Source organism: Cervus elaphus, chromosome 31 (genome assembly GCF_910594005.1).
Source record: "Cervus elaphus chromosome 31, mCerEla1.1, whole genome shotgun sequence".
Lineage (NCBI taxonomy): Eukaryota > Metazoa > Chordata > Mammalia > Artiodactyla > Cervidae > Cervus > Cervus elaphus.
This window is the reverse complement of record NC_057845.1, coordinates 3,278,383-3,287,904: the sequence shown is the minus strand read 5'-3', so window position 1 is coordinate 3,287,904 and position 9,522 is coordinate 3,278,383.

The following is a 9,522-nucleotide window of genomic DNA, read 5'->3' as shown; positions in this document are numbered from 1 at the left end:
GGGAATTTCAGAAAAACATTTACTTCTGCTTCATTGACTACACTAAAGCCTTTGACTGTGTGGATCACTACAAACTGGAAAATTCTTCAAGAGATGGGAATACCAGACCACCTTTCCTGTCTCCTGAGAAACCTGTATATGGGTCAGTAAGCAACAGTTAGAACCTTGCATGGAACAACTGACTGGTTCAAAATTGGGAAAGGAGTACAACAAGGCTATATATTGTCACCCTGCTTATTTAATTTCTATGCAGAGTACATCATGCAAAATGCTGGGCTGTGTGAACCACAAGCTGGAATCAAGATTGCCAGAAGAAATATCAGCCACCTCAGATACGCAGATGATACCACTCTAATGGCAGAAAGCTAAGAGGAACTAAAGAGCTTCTTGATAAGGGTGAAAGAGGAGAGTGAAAAAGCTGGCTTAAAACTCAACATTCAAAAAATGAAGGTCATGGCATCTGATCCCATCATTTCATGGCAAATAGGGGCAAAAATGCAGTGACAGGTTTTATTTTCTTGGGCTCCAAAATCACTGTGGACAGCGACTGCAGCCATGAAATTAAAAGACACGTGCTCCTTGGGAGGAAAGCCATGACAAACCTAGACAGCGTATTAAAAAGTGAAGACATCACTTTGCTGACAAAGGTCTGTATAGTCAAATGTATGGTTTTCCCAGTAATCATATATGGGTATGAGAGTTGGATCATGAAGAAGGCTGAGCAATGAAGAATTTATGCTTTTGAATTGTGGCATTGAAGAAGACTCTTTGAAGTCCCTGGACTGCAAGGGGATCAAACCAGTCAATCCTAAAGGAAATCAGTCCTGAATATTCATTGGAAGAACTGAGGAGAAGAACTGACTCATTGGAAAAGACCCTGATGCTGGGAAAGATTGAAGGCGGGAGGAGAAGGGGACGACAGGATGAGATGGTTGGATGGCATCACTGATTCAATGGACATGAGTTTGAGCAAACTCTGGGAGTTGGTGATGGACAGGGAGGCCTGGCGTGCTGCACTCCATGGGGTCGCAAAGAGTCAGACACGACTGAGCGACTGAACTGTACTGAACTGAACATATGGACTTTGTGCCCACTGCCTGCCCACTTTAACAATCAAGAGTGTTTTTTCCAGGTGGTGAACAGCAAAAGAAAGTCAGCCTGTGTGCCTGTCTTTCACTGGGGCTGCCAGTTCTTGAGCTAATTCAATACCCTGCCTGCAAAGACTTGAATTTTGTACACTCGAGGCAAAATGACAGTTCACTTCAAACTCCAGCAGCCTCTTGAATTTCCTTTGTATTTTCTTATCTCCTTAGAGCTAAAGATGTTTCATAAATGTGCATAATGGATTCTGTCAAATGAAGATATGGACAAAATGATTTAGCAGGTCCTTTACTTGACTGTTGAATGGATGGGGATTTTCTTCCCAAGAAGAAAACCCAAGAAGGTTTTCTTGAGACTCAAGTTTAGGCAACACCAGACAATAGGATTTAATCCTGTGCTCTCCAAGCACCTTTCTCAGAGGATAGAATCAGTGGATTTGGGTTGACAATTGTGGCCATTTTCTCTTAGAATTTTTCTTTTAGTAATGGGAACCATTTTCAGATCAAAATTGATATGGTTGCTTAATATGGAGAAGAGAAATCTGTTTGCTCGGGTGAAGTGGTAATGGTAATCCTAGAGCCTCCCCACTGTTCAACCACCCCTTTCTCCCCCCTACCCCACAGGACCCTGTGGCCTGGAGCAATGTGAAAACATGATTTAATACAATGAAGTCAATTCTAAGACAATAATTATTTTCTTCTCTCATCCAATCTTCATTTATGTATGGATATGAGAAACATGCTCAGAAATATAGAAGAGACTGTATAATGTGACCTTTGTGTAAATACATGTGTGTAAATGATAAATAATATGCATATTTGCTTGTATCTTCAAATATAAACAACAGAAGAATAAACCTAACACTAAATAAAAATGCTTACCTATAGGGGAAGGGATATAACAGGAGGGAGGAAAAAAGTAAGAAATCTTTTCTGAATGTACCTTGTTTTATAGCTTTGACTAGAAAATGTAAACATTTTACATTTTTAAAAAAGTAAAAAAAAAGCAAACTAAAACACAGTGATCTCTACAATATGCTGGAAAAATGAAACTAATGAACCTAATTGTTTATCATGTCAGTAAAGAAAAGAAACAAATCCAGTAGCAATGTATACTTCTACCCTCCAGATTACAGTCTATTTATAGGATTTCCTGGGCTTCCCTGTTAACTCAGCTGGTAAAGGATCTGCCTGCAGTGTGGGAGACCCTGGTTCAATCCCTGGGTTGGGAAGATCCCCTGGAGAAGGGAAAGGCTACCCACTCCAGTATTCTGGCCTGGAGAATCCCATGGACTGTATAGTCTGTGGGGTCGCAGAGTCGGACATGCCTGAGTGACTTTCACATAGTATTTCCTACTGGAAGAATCAGGGACCCTTTGATTCTAGGTCTGGGAAAGGAAATTACAAGAGGAGCTTGGGACAGCTTGTTCAGCCTGACAACAGGAAGCCAACAAGGACCACGAGGATCCACCCTCACTGGCCCAGGGAGGGGCCAAGCCTGCATCCAGGCAGGACCAAGAGTTAGCCTGCCAGGCAGCAATGTGGAGCTTCAGTTCAGTTCAGTTCAGTCACTCAGTTGTGTCCGACTCTTTGCGACCCCATGGGCTGCAGCACGCCAGGCCTCCCTGTCCATCACCAACTCTGGGAGTTTACCCAAACTCATGTCCATTGAGTCAGTGACACCATCCAACCATCTCATCCTGTTGTCCCCTTCTCCTCCCACTTTCAATCTTTCCCAGCATCAGGGTCTTTTCCAATGAGTCAGTTCTTCGCATCAGGTGGCGAAAGTATTGGAGCTTCAGATTCAGCATCAGTCCTTCCAATGAATATTCAGGACTGATTTCCTTTAGCATGGACTGGTTGGACCTCCTTGCAGTCCAAGCTTGGACTGAGGCAAAGTATTGCATCATGGATGGGTGGAGAAACTCAGAGAACTCTTCCCTTTGCTCCTTCTGGTGGAAGCCTTGTGGATGTCCTCTTCTTTACTTCAAGTTCCACTGGGGGACACTAAGGGCTTGGGAGAAAGAACAAGGCTTTGCTAGAGTTGCTGACCCTTTGAGGATTTTTGCGGGGTGGCAGAAGGACCACCAGGGGGCAGTATATGTATGTCTCCGTGATGACTTACTAGGCCTCATCCTGTTTGTACTTCCCAGAACTGGAGGTAGAACCTTGCTTTCTCAGAAGCCTCACAGTCCTACACCCACTTCCCAGTCTCAGCCTGCTCCCTGGGCCCTAAGAGTTACGACCCTCTGCTTTTCTAGAAAATACTTATGTACTTTTATTTTTGGCTGTCACGCTTAACTCAATGAAACTAATTTTGTATAATTGGGAGATCAAGCTAGTCAGTTCAAAGATGGATAGTAGCAGAAATCTGAATTCAGTTTGTAAGTATTAGTGTGGTTCACACCTGAAGCAAATCATGCTTGTCACCAGAAAAAGGGGAAACCTTTGGTAACTGGTTTTACCAACCACAACACCCCCCCTCCAGAAAGATCCCCTAAACTAAAACAGTTGTCACATATATATATAAATAGATGTGTCCTTACATGTGCTATCTTGAGTCTTATTCCACAAAGTTGGTTGTGCAGGAAACATTAGGCTTATTGCTTTAAATCAATCACACTGGACTCTGGCATTGTTGGGGGCTCCTTACCCCACCTCCAAGGCCAGAGTGTTGGCGACGCTGAGGCCACCGCTCTCCTATGCTAACTGTGCGGACCTATGGGTGTGCCCACATCTGACCCTGTGGCTCCAGCTCCCGGGCACTGGAATCCTGCTGGGAGTCCTGCTGGGGCTAGCAACCTCAAGGCCAGGATCCAGCCCACAGAGGTGTGTGCCCCAAGGCCACCGCCCCAGGAGGCCCCAGCCACCTCGAGGGGTCCAAGAGTGAATCGGCCAAGGGCCCTCTGTTCCCCCAATGAAAGAGGGTCTTTCTGGGCCCGGGCATGGGAATGCCTCTGCCCGCATGCTCTCCTTTAGTCGGCCCTGTCCTCTGCCTCCCTCTGCAGGAAAGCAGCTCAGCCTGGACTTCACAGGAAGAGGGCCTGCCCTCAGGTTTATGGCCTGGCATCTTTATACTCCTCCAGGGCCATGAGTCTGGCATCCCCTACAAATGGCAGGAAGGAAACACTATTAGGAAGAAACCTAACTTCACTGCCCAGCAACTGATGCACCACTGTGTGTATGTGTGTGTGTGTGTGTGTGTGTGTGTGTGTGTGTGTGTGTGCGCGTGTGCATGCGTACACATGCACGTGTCTCACTTTTCACCCTCCCCCAGCCCACTGTTGGGGGGTCACCCCCAACCCACTGTTGAGGTGTCACCCCCAATGAGACACATCTCCCATATGAGGCCACGAAGCCCCTGCTCTGGGGGCCACTGGGGATGATGGTAATGTTTCTGAGCACTCAGCACTGGGAATTGTTGTTGTTCAGTTGCTAAGTCGTGTTCAAGTCTTTGCGACCCTGTGGACTGCAGCACGCCAGGCCTCCCTGTCCAGCACCAACTCCCAGAGGGCACTTGCCCGCCCCCTTGGGGTTGGGAGGACCAAGGGCTTCTTCAGCTTGTGACTGGTGGGCTCATGTGACGTGTGTCTCTCCTGGGCTGGAGCATTTAGTCATCAAGAGAGACAGCGACTGCTTCTGAAACCCACGTCTCAAGAGTGAGGCCAGTTGGACACGGAGCCAACCCACTGTGTGCTCAGGACCCGAGAGAGAAATGAACCTGGCCTGAAGCAGTAGTCTTCCCATTCCTCACCTTGGATGAAAATTAAGGCATGTTTTGGATAAATAATTTGGGAAAACATCACATGAACTTAGCTTTGAGTCTCTTGCCTGCTGTTTGACAACATACGAGGTTTCTTAGCCTCTTTGCGCCTCAGCTCCCTAATAGCACCCACCTCAGGATGCTTGTGAAAAGACCACCTGGGCTAGTGTACATCAAAGTGCCCAGTGTTTGCTGGTGTTCATTCAATGCTCGTTTTCTTCTCTTCCTATGGCACCTTTAACGGACACGTGGTCGCCTCCCGCTTTCCATCTTTCCAAACCCCCTCCGCTGAGTGCCCGGAGTTCGGCTGAACTGTTCACCTGTCTCCCATGAAGCGCAGGCTCTTTCGGAAGAGGCTGTGTCAACTCCCGCTCCAGACGGAAGCCAATCTGCACACCCCACGCCCCCAGCCACCGTGTGGTTCAGGAAACGCTTGTGATGTTAGTGGTGGTGGTGGTAGTTTAGTCGCCAAGTCGTGAACTACTCTTGGGACCCCATGGACTGTAGCCCACCAGGCTCCTCTATCCATGGGATTCTCCAGGCAAGAATACTGGAGTGGGTTGTCATTTTATTCTCCAGGTGTGATGTTAGTAGCCCCCAGTAAATCTCAGGGTTCTTGCTAGGGCTTCTGGGCCCTCAGGACCCAAGAGAGTCCTACACTTACTTCCCTGCATCTCTCTTTCCCCAGGAGGAGATCTGTTCTCTGTCTTTTGTGCAAAGATCCTCGCTGACACTTGCTCAGACACATCCAACCCATCAGGGGACACAGCCTGGGATCCAGCCGGGAGCCGCCCCCCTGCCCCTGGCCCCCGCCCCGCACTTACTAGTTTTTTGCTAATTAAAATTTCTAATACAACTCATGCTAAGTGGGTTTGCAAGGCAGGGGGTGTGGATAAAGGACCCTCCCTGGCCTAGAGGGACTCCCCTCTGTACTTCCTGCTAATGAAGACACGTATGCATGAAAGCGCTTGTGTGGACTCTGGCAGTCAGGGTTTCAAACAACCCAGGAGGAACACAACTTGGGGGCAGATAGCTCAGCACGTCCCTGGCAAATAATAATTACAATACTCTCTGAAGAACTTCAGGATTTGTGCACACATAAGAGCAGAAAATCCATGTCATGGAAATGATGTGGCTTAATTTGACATTTACGGCTTTTATTGGAGGCTCATCAACATCAGCCTGCTGGTTGGTTTCATTTCATTAAATTTGCCAGTGTGTCGAATTACACTGCTAATGCTGATGGTGGATGACATAAATTCCCTTTTCTGCTCTGACCTGAGGTTCACTGAGCCACTTTTCAGTTCTGTTGTAACACATTGTCCCGAATCACTGACACTTTATATGTGCTTCTCTTACAAAGAGTGCGTAGCCTGTGACTTTCTTCCTATGAGGACACTAATCCCATGAGGGTCCCACCCTCATGAGTCATCTAAACCTTGTGTGTGTGCATGCTCCGTTGTGTCCAACTCTTTGCTATCCCAAGGACTGTAGCCTGCCAGGATCCTTTGTCCTTGGGATTATCCAGGCAAGAACACTAGACTGGGTTGCCATGTCCTTCCTCAGGGGATCTTCCCAACCCAGGGATTGAACCAGTATCCTCATGCATTGACAGGTGGGTCCTTCACCACTGTGTCACCTGGGAAGGCATATCACCCCAAAGCCCTACATCCAAAAACCATTATCCCCAGAGCCCTGCATTCTAATATCACCATATTGGGGATTAGGACTTCAACACAGGAATTTGGTGGAGGTGGCACAAGCTTTCAGTCCATGCACAGTACCAATGACCCACTTCCTCCCAGCCGCCCACTAGCCTCTGCTGGCCTCTGTCCTGGACAGCTGCTTTCTGTAGTCTTCCCGTCTTGGGCGCAGTGCACACCAGACTGCGTGTGAACCTGCCCGAGAGTGGGCTCCCTACACTCCGATTCTCCATACCCATCCGTCCTTCAGCCTTGACTCTCCTGGGCCAGAGAAACTGTTACCTGCTACTCAGAGACTGTGGACCAGTCAACCCTGTGAACCTCTCCACCACCCAGTGGCTGCAGCTACATCTTCTATAACAAGATCTGCACCCCAGCCTTGGGGAAGTGACCCCCCTTCCAAGTTTGCTCTTCCCTGGGCACTCTCCCTCACCTCTAAGATATACTTTAGTCTTCTCTCTGCGTTTTTATAGTTTCTTCCTTATCATCATTTAATCATTCTTTATAGAAACTGCCTCTGTTCAAATGACTGTGTGGTTTATCTCCAGCTTCATTTTTGGGTGTTAACATAGAGGTGGTATAGGACCTGGGATGCAGAGGATGGTAACAAGGAAAACGAAATAATACATGTAGAACATGAGTGCCTGGTGTATACCAGGTCTTTTATCTTAGCTGCTGTTTTTAAATAAGTGTTGCTATTTTTTTTGGTAGCAGATCAGTATGATACTGGGCAAAGGGAGAAGGCTTTCTGAAGGAAAGGATGTCTGAGCTGGTTTGAAGACAGACCAATGAGTTTGGAGTATGGGTGGAAAGGGTGCCATCAGGGCAAAGACCAGGAGGATAACCCACCTCCCATGGTTGTTCTAAGGACTAAAATGAGATTAGAAAGATAAGTGTACTTTATCAACGTGGATATTATAAACAATAATAGCCCAACTCCTTTTGCTTATTGAACACAGGCCTTAAGGGACAACTAGCCTCCTTGTAGAAATTCCATGCTCATTATATTTTGAGGACTGGACATTTCCACCAAAATAAAGTGCCTAGAAAAAATTGCATCTACTGTCCCAAAGGGAAGAGCACTCATTGTAAATAACTAATCTGACACACTCATGTGTGAAGCATTCACTCATTCAGCAAATATTTCTTGTCTGTTCTGCAAGGAGTGGGTGATGTCAAAATTCATAAGATGCTGTCCTTGTTCTTAAAGTCATGTTTTCATGGGCCACACTAAGGGACACAGACTGGGGACCGATATTTGAAGTCTTACATGATACACGTTCTACAAATGGACTGTTTTCAAGTCCCCCCCCCCAACCCCCGAGGGCACTCACTCCACCCTCTTGCTTCCCTGCACCCACTCTACAGGGATTTGGTTAAATTTGATACCAGCTTCCCCATGACTTTTGTTTCTTCTTTTTTTTTAGTGAAAAAAAAAATCTTACTATTTTTAATTGGAGGATAATTGCTTTACGATGTGTTAATTTCTGCTGTACAACAATATGAATCAGCTATATACACATGCACATAGCCTCTCCCTCATACGCCTCCCTCCCCCATCCCCTATCCCACCCCTCTACGGCATCACAGAGCACTGAGCAGGCTCCCTGTGCCATAGAGCTGCTTCAGGCTAACGATCTACTTCTCGCATGGTAGCGTATATATAATATATATGTCTATGCTACTCTCTCAATTTGCACCACCGTCCCCTTACTCCTCTGCGTCCACAAGTCCATTTGCTACTTCTTAATGTTTCAGCTAGAGCTAAACTGGAATTAAAGTGCTTCTGTCCCCAGCATCCATGTCTGCCTGCTGCCTCAATTCTGCTTGCCTCAGACTCAACCCATCACCAAATCCCTTCACCGTCTCCCAGACCACTCACTTCAAGCATTTGTCTCATAAGTTTCCTATCATTGTAGATCAGACTGGTGGGCATGATGGTGGGCTGATCGCTGGAGACATTTTCTCAGTCTGTCCTGCCATCCAGGGAGATCCCTAAATCTCTCCGCTGTCTTTTCCTCCTCCCAACTCTCTTGAGAAGCAAATTCTTCTCTTTGTCTCCTGTAGAATAGTCCCACCCATACTCAGGAGGCTCTGAGGTCTCACTTCCTGTACCAAATACTTGGTAAACAAACACAGTTCCCTCCTTGGAGAAATTCCGTTGCATAAAGTTTTCTCTTTGCCCCATCCAAGTGTTTACCAAGCGCTATGGCAGCCCTTGAGGAGCAAACAAGTCCGCCTTTGGGGTCAAGAAATATCAGAGGGTGATATTTGAGCAATGGCTCGTTTATTGGCATTTTCTTCATAGACGTAGTGCCCCTGCAGGTCCTGTGAGTGAGCACATGACCCCACCTCAGCCAATCAGAGCTCTGCACCCCCTGGGTCCCCCTTGGTCCAAGGGGCATACCTGACCCCATGCAAAGCTCTCCTCTAACATTTGAAACATGAGCAGAGGCACAAAGAGACAGCATGGGAGCTCGCCATCTTCTGGGAGGGCCTTGGAGAGAAGGCCCTTCAGCTGGGGCCACTGAATGAGGGCCTGGGGTGGACTGACCTCTCTTCTTCCCAAGGCCTGGGTAAGCTGCTGCCCTACTGATTTTGTGAGCTCGTTCAGCTGCCTTCTCACAGATCCGCCCCCTACCTTTTTTTTCATGAGTGAGCTAAAATTGGTTTCAATTTCGCCAAGAGAAGAACTCTAACTTTAATTGAAGGGTGAGTTGACATTTCCGCTCTGGTTGAGGTCCAGACAATCAGAATCATTTCTGAGAATCAGAGCCACCTGCCATTATATGAAGTCAGGTGACCATTTACAAATGTTTCCCCTCTATATTATTTTTTTTAAATACTTAAATCTTGTGATAATTATGTCACACCAGGTAAGTCATAATGCAGCAAAGCTGATTATACTTTCATTTAGAACAGATGTGTTCTGGACTTCCCTGGTGATGCAGTGGTT